This window comes from Ambystoma mexicanum, chromosome 3q (genome assembly GCF_040938575.1).
Source record: "Ambystoma mexicanum isolate Mex_15411 chromosome 3q, UKY_AmexF1_1, whole genome shotgun sequence".
Classification (NCBI taxonomy): Eukaryota; Metazoa; Chordata; class Amphibia; order Caudata; family Ambystomatidae; genus Ambystoma; species Ambystoma mexicanum.
In genome coordinates, this window is record NC_090926.1 from 463,346,610 (window position 1) to 463,364,260 (window position 17,651).

Consider the following 17,651-nt stretch of genomic DNA (forward strand, 5'->3'; position numbering starts at 1 on the left):
GAGACTTCCAGGCACCTACTGACCAATTGTCTGCTCCTTAAACCACCCTATTACAACGGATACAGTAAATTTGTTAGTAACATTGAGGATGTCGCCCACGACCAATTCTGGGCGTCTGTTTGGAGCAGAGTCCATTGTCATTACAGCAGCTGCCTACGAGATATGGAATGAAGTATACATTTTTGGTTTACACTCATGAATCTGTGAATTTTCCTAAAAGAAATTTTTACCCTTTTAAACATGAAATGTAGTAAAAATGTCTATTCTCTCTTCTCCACTACATGCAAAATTTCTCTTTTCTTTTGAATGCTTATTTTTACTATGAAATGTGTTTAAAATGTATTTTTTAAACTAATGCACACATAAAAATAAATATATATATATATTGTTGGTGTCCGGTCAAAGGATCGAATCAAAAGGATCGAATGACCTTTTGTCCGTATCCAAAAGGACCGAAAAAAAGTTGACTTTTTTAATTTGTATATTTTTTAAGTTTAGTGTGCATAAAAAGTTATTTATAAAAAGAAAACGGGGGGTTGAGGGGGAACCCCCCATTAAAAAAAGAAAAAAAAATTGACCCTTTTTTTCAGTCCTTTTGGTGTCGAAAAAAAGGCATTCAAGCCTTTTCTTTTCGAGCCTTTGACCTACAACCTATATTGTTTACAGTAAAGTTTACACTGCACCTGATTGCCTTTTATTTAGTTCCTGGAATCCAATCCTGTTCCTCTTGGTTGTTCATAGATCGGCAAGAAAGTTGAACAGCAGTGGCTTGCGCACAAAAATTGCAATGTGCATAATTCGGAGTGAAACACAACACCCAGGGTTTGGTGGAGATCCAACAGCACACAATACTTTCATGGGGATTCTTTCCTCCCTCTTTTAGGGACTGTAATAATTACACAATAAACCCTGAGGCTGGGGTCCTTACCGCCTGGTATCTGCCAGGTACCAGGTGACCAGAACAGGTGGTAAAGCGCCTCCTAGCAGGAGAGCTGAAAAGTAAGCGCCTTACTATGCAACCACTGTAACTTTGTATTTTTTTCTCTAAACAGAAAAGGTCAACAATTTGCCACCAGAATACTGAATTATAATAGAATGAACGTATATCATGCATTTATTGTAGGACTGCAAGTAAAAACATGGTTTTCCAAGTTGAATAATAGCTACACTTTCACCACGAGTGCACCACACATGTTGTATTGCATTTCCTTATATACCGCTTTGATTTAGCAGATTGTGTTTGTTTTCCAGTTGCTCACTTGCAAATAAATAAATACAAATGCCCACCAATTGGCATATTTCTTTATCCTTTCCCGGATTTCCTTCTGTCTAAGAAATTGCTAAAAACTCAGCCGACAGTATTTCGGCAAGTCCACCATTTCCACGATGTGCGATTGGTGGAGGGGGTAATTCTACCCTTCTTGACGGAATAAAATCACAAATATTTTTAAGGCAATTTGGAATTTGCTACTCTGACTCTGAGGCAGTGGTAAAAATAGTCAGACTTTGGCAAAAAAGGGCTGGAGTCTGTTTAGTTGGGTTCCTGGCCAAGCATGACACTGACACCAGTGTAGGAACAGGAAACATCTTTACTAAGTTCTGGGTACAGGAATACATTTAGGCCACACCAGGTAAGTTACTAGGCGAGACATCCACCGGCATCCTGTCAACCCATCTTCTCAACTGCACATTCACAGAACCATTCAAACATAAAATTTGAATGGATTGTGTCCTCCAACGTATTCCTCATCTTTGATATACATATCTCGCCAGCTTTGCTGCTTCGAGAATGCAGCCTCAACCCCCTCGAAAGAATCGCACAAGAGCCATGCACCGGTTGCCGGCTATATGTTAAGATAATACTGGACCCGATGAGAAGGCGTTGAAGGTATCGACTCGAGTCCGTCCGCGATACTGTCGAAGAAGCAGAAATCGTCGAGACCCTTGTTTAATTTGTCGACGCCATCAGTGTCTAGTGTTTCAGCGCCAAAATCGAGGGCGATTCCTACCAAATAGACCCCTTTTTCAAAAGCCGTTTTCGATTCGTTGACGGGAACTTCAATCTCATCGAAGCCTGTGCTAATTCAGGAAAAAAAGTATAAACCTGTTCCAAAAAAAGATTTTTCTAAATCTATGTCCTCAATATATGAGGAGGAACTTGTTTCTGATGAGATTTCTCCATTTGGGGTGCAATTTGGCACACAAAATGTGTTTGAAGAGCTCATTGAACCAGAGTCAAGAATGACACACCTTTTTGACTCCCTCCAGTCTCCTAGTGGTCTTGGCACTTCGCCAGAACTGTACTTTGGCAGGGCTGACCCCTCAGAACATGCAGATTCTAATTACAGGAATCTCATGTATAGAGTCACGAATATATGGGTTGGAGTAGAGCTTCCCCGGCATATGAGCAGGATGACATGACTAACATCCTGGACCAGGGACCTCAGAAGGACCCAATTTTGCCCTTCCATAAGGCCCTTCAGAGGAAGGTTGTGGCCAATTGGGAAGCTCCAGAATCTGGGCCTGCTCTGAACAGAAAGTTCTCTAGGAAGTATAGACCCTCTAGCAGCGACCCAGAGTACCTCACCAAGCACATTACGCCTGAGAGTTTGGTAGTTCAGGCTGCAATTTCAGCTAAACAATCTGCCTATCCCTCCAACCCCCCTAATAGCGATGACGAGAAGGAAGATGCCTGGGCACACAAGTTTTTCACTTCAGGCAGTATGGCCTTGAAATCTACCAATGTCACCTGTACCTCGTCTAGATTTTGTTATACCCTGTGGGACTGTGTTGCCATGGCCGCTGTACACATCCTGGAAGACAAAGAAAGAGACAGCTTCCTGGCTCTAGTAAAGGATGAAAAGGAGGCAATGGGGGAGTGTCTCCAGTCAAGATTGGATACTGTTGACGGCATCAGCAGATCCATGGCTGCAAGCACGGTACTGTGCAGGTTTGTGTGGTTGAGAAAGTCGGGGTTTGCACTGCATGTGCAGGCCAGACTGCTCAACATGCCCTTCGACGGCTCAAGGTTGTTCGGCAGCAAGACGGATGATAGTCTGGAGAAGCTGTAGACCTGCAAGGTGGCAGCTAAGTCCCTTAGCGCCTCCATTCGTCAACCTCAACAACCCTATTCAGGCTCATCTTCCTGGAGGGGTCTTTCTTTTTGTTTCTACTCCTCAGTTGGTAGAGGAAGAGAACAGGCCGGACTGTTATGCTCACCTGGTCTCTGCGGAGGCGTTGGTGCATGGTTGCAGCCCTCCCGGGCGTGAGGTTGCTCGGGTCCGACTTCGCCCTCTGCGCTTATGTGGTGACTGGTGGTAATAGGTGATGCTGCTCGGAACTGATCCAGCGTGGAGAATAGGGGGCGTGAGTATGCCAGCTTGTGCGCCTGATCCCCTTCCAGACCCCTTCTCCCAAACTGTGGTCCCCATGGGATGCGCTGTCCCTGGAAAGTTCACCTGTTGATTAGTTTTGGCGAGCACTCCGTCCTGCTGCTTCTGGCAGGGGCACTTGTATGATCTGGACTGAGTTCCTTCACTGGTCCCTTGCACGTGGTAGTCCAGTCCTGCTGCGACTAAGCCACTATACTTCAGGTAAGTGTTCCTGTTTGCCTTTGCCTTTCCTTGTCTGTTTTTGTTGTATTGTAAGGTTTGTTGTCTTGTATTGCTGTCCGTTCTGCTTTTGATGTTTGCTCTTTTGCTTTGCTTTCTTCCCTTGCAGGTGATGTTGTCGGCCTGGCAGAAGCTGCGGAGCTCGAGGCGGCAGCCGGAGGGAACGAGGAAAGAAGGTGCAGCGGTACAGTAGCTAGTAAGTCATTAACTTGGGGGTGCGCAGGGTTTAAATGTGGCGCGGCCCTAGGACGGATTGCTAGGCCATAAAGACTGCATATGGAAACTAAGGCACAATAACCATATACTATAATGATATATCCGACGCGAGGTTCGTTTTCCAAACAAGTCTGGTTTAATTCAAAGTTTCCCAAACACAGTGAGATGCGAGAGAGAGCGAGCAGCGCTCAAGCAGCAATATATATACACATTAACAGTATCTTTTCGTAAAGGCAATTCGACCGTCCTCGTACATGTCATACAGGCTAGGGTTCGGTGAATGACAATTATGACACGTTATGACAAGTCTTCATTCAGTCTAAACATAGTTATTCCAGCAAAGGCAGCAGGTACAGCTTTCTGTTATGAGGAACATGGGGCTCTGGCTCGGTAAGGTTATCTTGTTCTGAGCAGAGAAACATTCCATACTTTATTTATCTGTGTGTTACGGCTCATGAGCTAAGGGTCAGATAGTTCTGAAGCAGAGAATACTCTTCTCCGTTAAGGAGCACCGCTAGGAGAATATAATTCATGTTTAATTGCCTTTACCATTGCTTGCAAGACAAACCGGCACCTGGACTAACCGAGTAGATGCGGCTTCTGCTCGACTTCAAGGACTTAGTGAGAGAGGAAAACAATGTATTTCTGCACAGTTTGACATTCCTGTCTGTTTTAGCATTTCAGAGTTCAAGCCGTGGCCTCGCACTGTGTGCGATTCTAAAGCATAGAATATGTTTGCAAAGCGCTTAACAGAAAAAGCAAATGGCCGACATTTCACAAAATGGACGCCCTTTGGTTATACTGACGATTCTTGGATTGCAAAGTTGGGAACATGATGCGATTCGCTTCTGGCCAACATACTATACGTATCATTCGACTATGGGATTACTTTTCTGGTCTAACAAACCCTCCTTTTGGCCTTAAGCCAATAGCATCATCCATACATTGCTTCTTCATCGGACCACGTGTCCAATTCCGAACTACTCCTATCGCTATAATCGTCATTAGAAATATGAATTGCCATACATTCTTTAATTATTTCGGTTTTGTGTTGTGTACCATCACTTATCATGTGAGGAGGAGTTTTCGTACTGATTACATGTACACACTCATTTGTGATTTGGGAGCAGAGGATTGGAAGGCATTGTATGCAACAACAGCAGAATGAGGGTTCCAAATATCATAATCAAGATTGCAATTAGTTTCCATCCCCATGATCGTAGCAGTTCCCAAAACCATGAACTTATATTCAGATTCCAACCACCTGTGGGGACATGAATTTCGGAGCTTAGGACATGCAATTTTTTAATTGCTTCAAATATCGTAGGGGAGGAATCACTTAAAAATACACAGCACGCTGATCTCACCAATTTGCATACTCCTCCGCGATCAGCCAAAATAATATCAAGCATCATTCTATTTTGCAGTGCAACTAGTCTAATTGCTTTTTGTTCCAATGTCATATTATAGAGTATATCAGTGGTTCCATTTATATTTTTTTTTAACACCGTGGACAGTTTTCTTATATTCCATGAATGTATTGCTTGTCCCCAAAATGGTATAAATGATTTCGCTATATCCCCAGCAATCTGCTTGGCAGTATCATCTCATTGTGGCCGAGATCTAGATATTTTTGCTATTTCAGAAGTTTTGGCAAGAATTACACCAGGTAAAAGTATCCCTAAATAACAGGTCCCTTCCCACGTTCAAGGTAACCATGGATAGGCCTGATCTCCACATATAAAATAAACAGAACCTCCTATATATAGTGGTTTTTCTTCTTGTTCAAGCACAGCAGTATTCATACATCTAGTAAAAGTTCCCACTGGGTGGGAACCCTTTTTTCGTAAGCAAAATGGGACAGAATGTAGACTATGATCAATAGTATATGAGGGAGGCACAGCATCTTTGTTTCCTACCGGAGCCATTTTAAAAGTGATTATTAGGGACTGGTAAGGCCTAGAGAATCTATCTATTGGACTTGTTCCCGGTTTTAGATGGGAGTTTCTTCTGCTTGTAAATACGGAACAACCCAATGGTTCCAATACCAATCTTTCAAATTCATTTATATTCGTTCCATCAAATTGTCCAGTGACACTATCATTCAATTTTCTGAAAAATAGCGCTCTTAATGATGCATAACAGGCAGTATTAAGCGGTAAAGGATGTACATACCAACCCATTCCTCTTTCTCCATGCTTGGGTAAATGGGAACAAACCCAACAATTGGACCTATTCAGGATAGCATGGGTCATATTCATAATCAGCAGTAATGTGTTATTATCAAATCCTTTTCTATGTTTCACTTCTTGTGATGGAAGAGTATATGAGAACACATGTACCGGGCTGCTCATTGTAGGAGCATTCATAGCAGACGAGAGAGTTTAAGGGATGCAGAGTCTCCAGATACCAAAACATTGGGATCAGTATAATTAAAATGCAAAGCGGTATCATAATCAAAAGCATATTATTCTTTCTAAACCAAGTCTTTCTTGGAGTAGGCTTAATGTCAATCTTTATATCATCAACAGCATTGGTGCAGGCAGGAGCGAATATAGACATTGTCTATAATGTTTATTTCAGCAAATGTTTTTCAATGTTCATTGGAAAAGTTCTCCACAGCAACACATGTTGGCAACAAAATTTCAGGCCAATCCAGGTTAGCCTGCTTACAGATGACATCAAGCTAATGTTGACTTTCACAGAGCTCCAAAAGGCAGGAGCAAGTAGCAATTTTATAGTGTCGGTATCATTTTGCCCCTGCTTGTCCGTGCAAATGACCTCACTTTCAATGGTAGCACCGGGAAACCGCGTGTCAGAGCTCTCAACTGATACAGCTCATACGCTCCTTTTCCCTAGGCCTCCGTTCCCAGCTCATCCGTGAGACAGAAACGAAGGCAAAATAAAAGCTGATCACTTCCGGTTTTGTGAACGTAGATTGTACCTTACGGCTCCAGGTACAGCATGATCGATGAACAATGCACTCTCATTTCCAGATGCAGGATCGGTGCCAATTTGTGATGCAGTGAGTGATGATGAGCAATGTTGAAGCAACTTCGGCCTTTTGATTTTCGTGGTAATCTCCCCAGGCCCTTCCTCTGGCTTAGGAAGCACTTCTGACGGGGATTTGGCGATGATATCTTTGTGATCAGGTACAGCTGTCGTGGTTTCGACGTCAGGATCATCAATCTCTTTCTCATGTGGCAAAGGAAACAGAACTCTTTTTGTGAGTGTTGCGTGGATCCAGTGTTTACGTCCATTCACTTGGACTGCAGTCTGCGTGGCCAGTAGCACCTGGAAAGGTCCCGTCCATTGCTGTGCAAGTGAAGACTTTATTTCAAAAATGTCCAATCACCTGGCTGCAGACAATGTCCTGGGCCTGTATATCTGACAGGAAGAGCCTCCTGCACCTGCTGATGAATCAAACGCAAGTTTTGAGTCAACTGTTGGCAGTAATCAATAAGCAATGGATACTTAATGTCCCTCAAACGTTTTGGTCAGAGCACATTCCAGACATTGGCTGGTCTCCCCATAAGAATTTCATATGGAGACAGACCAGTCCTTGCCTGTACAGCCGTTTGTATGCATAGTAAAGGTAGTGGTAATGCATCGGCCCATTTCAAATTGCTCCCTGTGCACATTTTGCTCAACTTGTTTTTCAAGATACCGTTTTGGGGTTCTACCAAACCGGCACACATCGGGTGTCTGGCCATATGAAATCGCTTATCAATTTGGAGACCTGCACAAATTTGCAATATCATGGCCGCAATAAAATGCGGGCCATTATCTGACCATATGACATGGGGTAGTCCGAATCGGGGAGAATACTCTTTTAGCATGGATTTAGCTGTGGACATAGCTGTACAATCTTTCAGGGGATAGGCCTCTACCCATTTGCTGAATGTGCAGACTACTACGAGGACATACTTATAGTTTTGGCACCTCTCCATTTCTATGAAATCAACATGGATGACTTCAAATGGCACAGACGGTGGGCCAAAACTTCCTACTGGCGTCACTGTTCCCTTCCCAATGTTATGTTGTAAACAAATCATGCAATTCTGAACCAATCTTTCAGCAGTTTTTCTGACGTGCAAATTCTGCCATACCGAATCCAGGTGCTGAATCATTTTTCTAGCACATATGTGTGTCGGACTGTGAGCCATAGTGACCATTGCCATTACATAGGCATTTGGCAACATCCATCGGTTATTTTCTTTGTCCACCCAACAACACTCAGAATCTAATTCTGCTGGACCCTCAGACCATTTTTTTTTAATTTCATCTAGAGTAGCTTCTGCTTGTATTTCTTTAACTGTTTAAATTCCATTTTCTATCATGCAGGACACTCCTATTTTTTCATCATACATTTTTATGTGCAAATCAGTGGCAGTTTGTTTCGCAATTTTGTCTGCAAATGCGTTTGCCTTTCCTACATTACATGTAACCTTTTTATGTGCTTCACATTTCATTATTGCTAATCGCTTAGGAAGCGCAAGTCCTGACAACCGTCTCACTATCAAAGTGCCATGTTGGATTTTGGTTCCATGTGATGTCAGGAAACCCCTTTCAGCCCATAATCGACCAAAATTGTGTACCACCTCAAAGGCACACTGACTGTCAGTATATATGTTTACATTGAGGTTTGCAGAAATTTCACATGCTCTTGTTAACGCTATTATTTCTGCAGCTTGTGCTGAGTTATATGGGATTTGCTTGCTCTCTATAATAGTTTTCAGTGTCGTGATGGCGTAAGCAGCAGTTGATGTGTCATCTGGTAATTTAAAACAAGAACCGTCACAAAACAGTTCTCCATCTGGCTCTTTCTGTGGAGTGTCAGTAAGATCAATTCTTCCTTTTGTCTCTTGTTCAGTAACCATTAAGCAATCATGTGAAAATTGTTTGTCACCCCCTTTTTCACTGGGAGGAGGCATTAACTCGGCCGGATTTAAAGCACAACATCTCTGAATTTGAATATGCAGTGCAAACAGGACAATTTCATTCCTTGGTAATCTGGCTGATGTGAAATGTTGCATCTGCGTTCTATTTAAAAGAACGTCCACTGAATGAGGTACCATTACGGTTAAAGCGTGACCTAAAACCATTCCCTCGGTTTGTTTTACTGATGCAGCGGCTGCAGCAACTGCTCGCAAGCAACGTGGCAAAGCACATGCAACAGGATCTAACGTGGAAGAGAAGTAGCAGCATGGTCTATTTCTCCTCCTGTGTTCCTGAGTCAAAACAGCCAAAGCACATCCATTGTTTTCATGCACAAATAACTTAAAACTCTTGTCATAATTTGGTGTGCCCAAAACTGGAGCTGAACATAATGCAGCTTTGAGCAGGTCAAATGCTTCTTGACATTCCATATTCCATGGCAAAGGTAAAGTAACATCCTTCTTTGTCAATGCCACTATTGGTTTCACAATCATCGAAAGGTTAGTGATCCACTGCCTACAATATGAAGCCATGCCAATTAAAGCCCTGACTTCTTTCTGTGTGTTTGGAATAGGCATATCAGAGATGCTTTCTATTCTTTTTGGTGTCGATCTTCTTCCCTCCTTCGAAAGAAGGTAGCCCAAATAGGCCACTTCCTTTCGACAATACTGGAATTTCTTTAGTGAAGCCTTGTGTCCATGTGCAGCTAAATGTGTCAATAATGCAACAGTGCTTTTTTTACAAATATCTTCTGTGTCTGCTGCTATGAGTAAGTCATCGATGTATTGTAACAATACACACCCTGTTGGTAATTCAAGCATGTCAAGTTGTTCCTTCAATGCTCTACTATAAATACTTGGATTTTCAGTGTAACCCTGTGGAATACGTGTGAATGTAAACGAACGTCCTCCTAGTGTAAAAGCAAACAAATATCTACTATCTGGATGCACTGGGATACAAATAAATGCGTTTTTCAAATCAATTACACTAAAATACGATGCAGAAGCTGGAATCATAGTCAAAATTGTAGTCACATCCGGGACTAATGGAAATTGCGGGTCAACCAGTTTATTTACTCTGCGTAAATCAATTATAAAATAATAAGGTATTTCATTACCTCCTTTTTTTGTAAACGGGAAGAATCGGACTATTGCAAATACTACCAGCAGTTTCTTCAATTACGTTTCTTGTAATTACAAGTTGTAATTGTGAGCACCAAACACTGTGGGTAATAATAAGCAGTGCTCAGATGCTCAAGGGTTTGTAGCGCTATATAAATATTAAATTATTATTATTATTGAATCTGATGCAATGCATTTCAACATGCTTTCTCCCTCAGTCGAAATTTTATATTGCGGAATACGTGGCAATGTAATTACTTTTTTCAATTTTTTTTTTACTAGTTCACTTTCAAATAACCAACATCATTGTCATTTACTGCCCATGCACAAGCCGGTATTTTACTCAATTCAGTCGGTAGTGGCATAGATACAAATTGTGAAACAGGAGTCTTTTGTGGCGAAATCGTCAAATACACTCCATTAGGAGAACAATAAATGACCACATTCAATTTTTTCAACAAATTCAATCCCAACAAATTTTCCCCACAATTTTTCATCAAAAGAAATGGGCAAGACTCTGTAAATGGACCTATTGTTATAGGTACTGGTTGTGAAACTAGACTAATTACTGGCGTACCTGAGAACCCTACTGAGAAATTTCTATGACCTGACAGTGGTATTTCTGGAACCCGCTGATGGTCAATTGAACATTTTTGTGCACCCGTGTCCACAAATAAAATGTGCTCCCTATTCCCGACCTTCATTTCTATGTAGGGCCCTTTCTGGTCTACGGGAATAGGTACTGGTTCCAACCCCTGTTTCGGGCTGTCCTAGTAGAACAATACATCGTCTGATGTAAAATCTCCAGAGTAATATGCATTGGACTGATTATCAAAAATATTTCCACCATTATCCGTATTGTTTCGTTGTTGATTCTGATTACCCTGATTATCCTGAAATTGTGACCCCTTTTGGTTTCGATTCTGCCCTAGTATTCCTGGACGACCTCTATTCTGTCTTCTTGAAATAGTCCCATTTCTATTCTGTATCTGTGGGCACTATGCTTGCCAATGGCCTTCTTGTCTACAATAGGCACATTGATTGATTCCTATTGAACCCCCTTGCATATTGGACGTTAATGCAAATGCTGTAGATGGTGCGCTCCCACCACCTCTATTATTGTTCGCCACTTGCTGTAACAAAACTCTTGTTTTCAAACCTCCTTTATCCCTAAATTCCTTGTCCTTTTCTGAATTTACTCTGTTCTCATAATATTGGGCCATATGTAATACTTCACTTTGTGATTTTCGCTTGCCATGCACTTTCAGATGTCATTATTAAAGTTTGAATTTTCGGTAACAAGCCTCGCACAAACGTATCAACAAATAGTCTCTTCCCGGGTTCGGTACTTAGATCTTGACCACTACAATCTGCAAATACTTCTTCAAACCGATTAAAATAATCCGTCACTCCTTCTTCTTTGCCTTGTAAATAAGCAGTCAATTTATCCCAAACTATTCTCTTTTCAGGCACTAAAGTTTTCAATTTCTCTACTATTTGCGATGGCAAGGCCAACATTACTTGCGGTGGATTTTCTCCAGCCTTTCTCTCACTATCAATTTTAATCGAATTCTCTCAGGTATCGCCTAATATCGGTGCGTCATTTATATTTCTAACATGTTTCCATATATCTACAGGAAGAATCACAGGAAACAGTAAATCAATGTCACTCAATGTACGCCTAATATCGGTGCGTCATTTATATTTCTAACATGTTTCCATATATCTACAGGAAGAATCACAGGAAACAGTAAATCAATGTCACTCAATGTAAAAACAGATGAATTTAAAACAGATTCAATTTCCTTATGGAATCCTGCCGGGTTTTTCCTAATATCAGGGACTGTCTGTTTTATAGTATTTACTTCTTGCCTAGAAAAAGGGACATGTACAAACTGTGCGATATAATGGGCTTTTATCGTTCGCGCCGGAATCACTCCCTCAGCAGCAACCTCTACTTTCGGGACAAACGTGGAAGGCACCTCCCTCATGGGTATTTGCAAACTAGGGGTTTCTTCATTCATTTGTCTATTAAGCAACAAAGATAGATCAAGTGAAAAAGCAGTTGTTCCAGATTGAGGTGAAAATGCTTTTATAAATTGTCATTAAATCTGCGGGACAACATATCTTGTTCTTCATACATTCATCCTGTAAATACTCCACCATAACTTGTAACACCTTTCTCTGCATTTCTGGTGTATACTGACTAAACGTATCATGCACCTTAATTGGAGAAATGGCGGCATCCGTAATCCATCTAAGCGCATCTCGTGTACAAATTCGCATCTCTTCACTAACAGGTTTCAACGGCGGTAAAAGCCGTTTCTGAATGTACGACATAGGCAGTTGATCTTTTTTCAATACTACTTTATGCAATCGGTCAAGTTCTCGCTTAAACACAAATATTCGGACAACGTGTTCTTGTACTTTCGCCGCATTATCTCGCAATTTTGAAAGAACAACCAAATCACGCAACTCTTGTGGTACCACTGTATCAGTCAAATCACTCCATATTTTCACCAGATAATGCCCCATAAATTCTAACAATACCTCTTTTTCACCAAGACCTCTTTGATCAGATATGGAACTTTGCACAGCCACTTCATTGTCATCATCAATATACGTTTCGGCCCATTCTTTCAGTTCTTCTTTCCTTCCTTTGCTAATCGTACTAAGAGTCTATCTAATACTTCCTTGTGCAGGCCCCATCTCTGTAGAACTGCCTGCTAAAGCGGCTAACTCATGCTCTGAAAGCGGTGGAGGAAATGATGACACAGGAGCAGGGGGAGAGGAACTGCTTATTGCAGGTGCGGATGGAATCACGGGAATAGGAGGTACATAGGGAGGAGGTGCAACTGGGTCAGTACTTTATTAGCTCATCTGATACATGCAAATCTTTTGAAGGATATATTTTCTGTACATCTAATTGGAAAGCCCTATCCATGTTCCTAATGGCTTCTGTCTGCTGATGCTGATCATGCTTTAGCGCTTTATCTACATTTGTTTTATGTCTACGTGCGTGTGTCTCCCTACTTCTCAGACGGAGATTAGCTTCCTTCCTCCAGTCTCTTACAACGTCGAACGCTGCAGGTCTGGCTTTTTTGCGCAGCAATACTGATTCTAGGTGCTCTATACGTGCTAATTCAAAACTCCCATTATTAGGCCACTGAAGGTCTGATACACGTCTGGTCTGCTTATGCCAAACCGCATTAAACACTATTGCCCCTATTCCATACTTGATGTACATTTCATGTGCTGGCGACCCTTCGGGTGGTGCGATCTGGCCAGTTTCCAAAGATTGTCTACCGCAGTGAAAAAATCTCACTAAACAGGAAGACAATTTCCCAGGCATGGTTAATTCTTACCCTTTTCTTACCCTCGGCACGACTCACCTGATCAATTCTTCACTCAGGACACAATTTGCCCATGTACAGACGCAACCAAAAATCATTGCGACTGCGTGTCGGGCTTAATCTGCCTCGTTTCCAGGACCCTCGACTTGATGCTCTCTGGACGCTGCTCGTCGATCAGGGATCGGCTGTATACAGATCTGCGGAGGAGTCTTATCCCTTCTACAGGGGCACCCCGAACACCTTCCAATCCCGGTCCGACGGCTTCATCCTCGACTCATTTTTGCCTTACTTCAACGTATGCGATGGAGCATTAATGGGAGGGTCCCTGTTCGGGCGCCATATCGGCTAGGCCATAAAGACAGCGTATGGAAACTAAGGCACAATAACCATATACTATAATGATACGTCAGACGCGAGCTTCGTTTTCCAAACAAGTCTGGTTTTATTCAAAGTTTTTCAGTTGGCCGACTGGGTCTCAACACCTCACAACGTGTGTTCCCAAACACTGTGAGATGCAAGAGAGAGCGAGCAGTGCTCAAGCAGCAATATATATACATTAACAGTATCTTTTCGTAAAGGCAATTTGACCCGCCCTCATACATGTCATACAGGCTAGGGTTTGGTGATTGATAATTATGACAATTGACACGTTATGACAAGTCTTCATTCAGTCTAAACAAAGTTATTATAGCAAAGGCAGCAGACACAGCTTTCTGTTATGAGGAACATGGAGCTCTGGCTTGGTAAGGATATCTTGTTCTGAGCAGGGAAACATTCCATACTATTATCTGTGTGTTACGGCTCATGAGCTAAGGGTCAGATAGTTCTGAAGTAGAGAATACCCTTCTCCACGAAGGAGCACCGCTAGGAGACTATAATTCATGTTTAATTGCCTTTTACAACAGTGCTTGCAAGACAAACCGGCACCTGGACTAACTGATTAGATGCGGCTTCTGCTCGACTTCAAGGACTTAGTGAGAGAGGAAAACAATGCATTTCTGCACAGTATGACATTCTGTCTGTGTTAGCATTTCAGAGTTCAAGCCGTGGCCTTGCACTGTGTGCGATTCTAAAGCATAGAATGTTTGCAAAGCGTTTAACAGAAAAAGCAAAAAAGCAAATGGCCGTCATTTCACAAAATGGACGCCCTTTGGTTATACTGACGATTCTTGGATTGCGATGTTTGCGATTGCTTCCGGCCAACATACTATACCTATCATTTGACTATGGGATTACTTTTCTGGTCTAACAGGATGTTCTAACCTTGTCTTTCTTCTTTACAGGGTCCGAGTTCGTGGATGCGGAGCGCAGTGCTGCGGCGTTGGGATCAAGATCACTGGATGTCAGGAGATGAGTTTGCAGATTAAGCGATGAAGCACCGTTTTCCTGGAGGTGAGTATGCAGGAGAATGCCTGGTTTCAAAGGCAAGTAAACTGGTCCAAGCGGCGGTGAGCGCCACGTTGCACGCGAGTGCACAGTAACGCAAAGCACCGGCCTTAAGGATGGAGCAGCTTATATAGCTGAGCTTTTGAAGCCAGGGCCCCTGTGTTTATGGGTCCTAAAAGGACATAAGTGAGTCAAGTGACCCTTTACCCCCATCACTAGATGATGTGGTTTTTGTGTTCTGGGGCCTGTGGCCATGTCACGGACAAAGGGGGCAAAGAAGATTCCCTCGTGGTGGACGAGAAAGGGGTGCTAAATCAGCCCCAGCAGCGGCAACTTTACCCTGAGCCACCTCTAAGCCTCTCTGAGGCCTTGACCCACAAAACCCCAGTGAGAGGCATCTGAACGAATGGCGGGGCATTACTTCAGATGCTTGGGCACTGGAAACGGTAGCCCACGGTTACTGCCTTCCCTTTTAAAAAGGCCTCAAGATCATCCACCGGGATACAACTGTCAAAATTCCAGATTCGCTCCTTGTGCAGGAAATCTTTACCCTGCTAGAGAAAGGTGCTATAGAACATGTACCTGTACCGCAGAGGAACAAGGGTTGGTATTCCCCTTACTTTCTCATTCCCAAGAAGGACTGAGGATTGAGAACCATCTTGGACTTGAGATACTTGAACAAGCTCCTCAGGAAGGATAAGTTCAAGATTGTTACCCTTTCTCAGATCCTTCAGGCTCTCCAACTCCAAGACTGGTTGGTATCATTGGACCTTCAGGATGCTTACTTTCATGTGCCAATCCATCTCAAGCATAGAAGGTACCTGATGTTCGCGGTTGGCAGTTTCGAGTTCTGCCATTGATGGCGGTAGTGGCAGCAAGTCTCAGAAGAGGGGGATTCATGTCTACCCCTACCTGGGCGATTGGCTGATCAGGGCATGTTCACCCGAACAGGCCCGGGAACATCTCAGTATGACCTTTCACTCCCCTCACAGACTGTATTCTCCCTCAATTACAAGAAGTCCCATATGATACCATTCCAAAAGCTCCAATTCAACGGAGCAGTCCTGGATACTTCCTCGGGGAAAGCCTCGCCTCCCGAGGTGAGAGCTCAACACATTCTGCAGATGGTAACAAAATTCCAGAATGCCCAGTATCTGCCGGCCTTCGATTTTTCTGAGGTTGCTCAGACTCATGGTATCCTGTATTTTTCTGGTGCTAGAGGCCCGGTTGAGAATGAGATTACTTCAATGGTCTCCCAAGACTCAGTGGTCCCAATTCTCAGGGAATATGCAAGTTCTGAGCAGAGTTGCTCAGGACCTTCCATGGTGGGCTTGCAAAGATAACATTCTCATGGGAGAATCTTTTTGGCAACCATGGCCAGAGATAACACTAGTGACGGACGCCTCACTAACGGGGTGGGGAGCCCACACCAACAAACTGAAAATCAGTGGTCGTTGGTCTCCATCGGAGTATAAACTACACATCAACCTTTTGGAGCTGAGGGCAATCAGACTAGCACAAAGCCTTTCTGCCCCCTGTACGGGGATTGAATGTCCTGATAATGATGGACAACAGAGTGGCCATGTACTACCTCAACAAAATAGGAGGTGTATGGTCACTACCACTGTGCAGAGAGGCAATGCAGATCTGGTTCTGGGCAATACAAGAAGGAATCTATCAGCAGTTCACGTAGCCGGAGAGCAGAACACGGCGACGGATGCTCTGAGCAGGCCGAGCAGTCTCCCACGAGTGGGAACTAGCTCAGGAAGTCCTTCAGGAGATCGTCACCCTTTGGGGGACCCCTCAAGTGGATTTGTTTGCGACCGGTACCAACCAGAAGTGCGAACTGTATTGCTCAAGGGAATTTCCCCCCAAGAGGAGCTATAGGAGACGCGTTTGTGGTGGATGGGAAATTTCCACTCCTTTACGCCTTTCCTCCAGTCCCCGTCATTCATCATGTCACCAGGAGGTTTAGAAAGTTTGGGAAATCTATGATCCTAATTGCCCCGGATTGGGCCAGGTGGACGTGGTACATGTCCATCTGCCCTCCTATAAGTCTTCCACAAAGAGAGGACCTTCTCTCACAAGAGGAAGGTCGGGTTCTCCATCCAAAGGTCAGGACACTTAGCCTTCATTCATGGTTTCTGAAAGGCTGAGATACAAGGATTAGGACCTTCTGGATGATGTAATGGAGATTTTGCTTTCGGCCAGAAGTCCAGCAACCAAATCCTTGTTCCGGTGTCGTTGGAATAAGTTCACTAACTGGTGCAAGGACAAGAATGTGGATCCTTTCCAATGTGGCACTCCTATGGTGCTTTCTTTTCTATTACATATGGCTAATCTGGGGCTCCAGATTGGGACCATAAAGGGATGTCTTTCCATGCTTTCTATTTTTAAGCGTTCATCTGAAGAGGTTTCCTATTTCAAAATACCCTTAATTGTTCAATTTCTGAAAGGGCTTACAAATGTGTATCCCCTGATTCCGTTCAATGTCCCGGCTTGGGATTTAAACCTGGTTTTGAAATGTCTAACTTGCATCCCTGTCAATCCTTTACATTTGTGCCCGTTAAGGCTCTTTACTTTGAAAACTGTCGTACTTGTTGCATTAACATCAGCCTGCAAGGTAAGTGAGTTGCAGGCCCTTTCATGCAAGCTTCCTCATACTACATTCCATAAGGATAATGTTATAGGGTAAAACAATAATTCCTACCGAAAGTAGACTCAGACTTCCATCTGTCACAGAAGATAACACTACCAACATTCTACCCTCCTCTTCATTTCGCCAAAGAGAAAGAGAGGCTGCATATGCTGGACCCAAAAAGGGTAAGCTTTTATATTGCAAGAATAGCAACATTTTGCCATGATGATCAACTTTTTGTGGGATATACCGGCCCGAAATTGGGCCTGGCAGTAACTAAACAAACCATATCCAGGTGGATTACACTGGCTATTGGAGAATGCTATAGACTTGTGGGAAAGGACCAGCTGGAAGGGCTTTGAGCTCATTCCACAAGGGGCATGGCAAT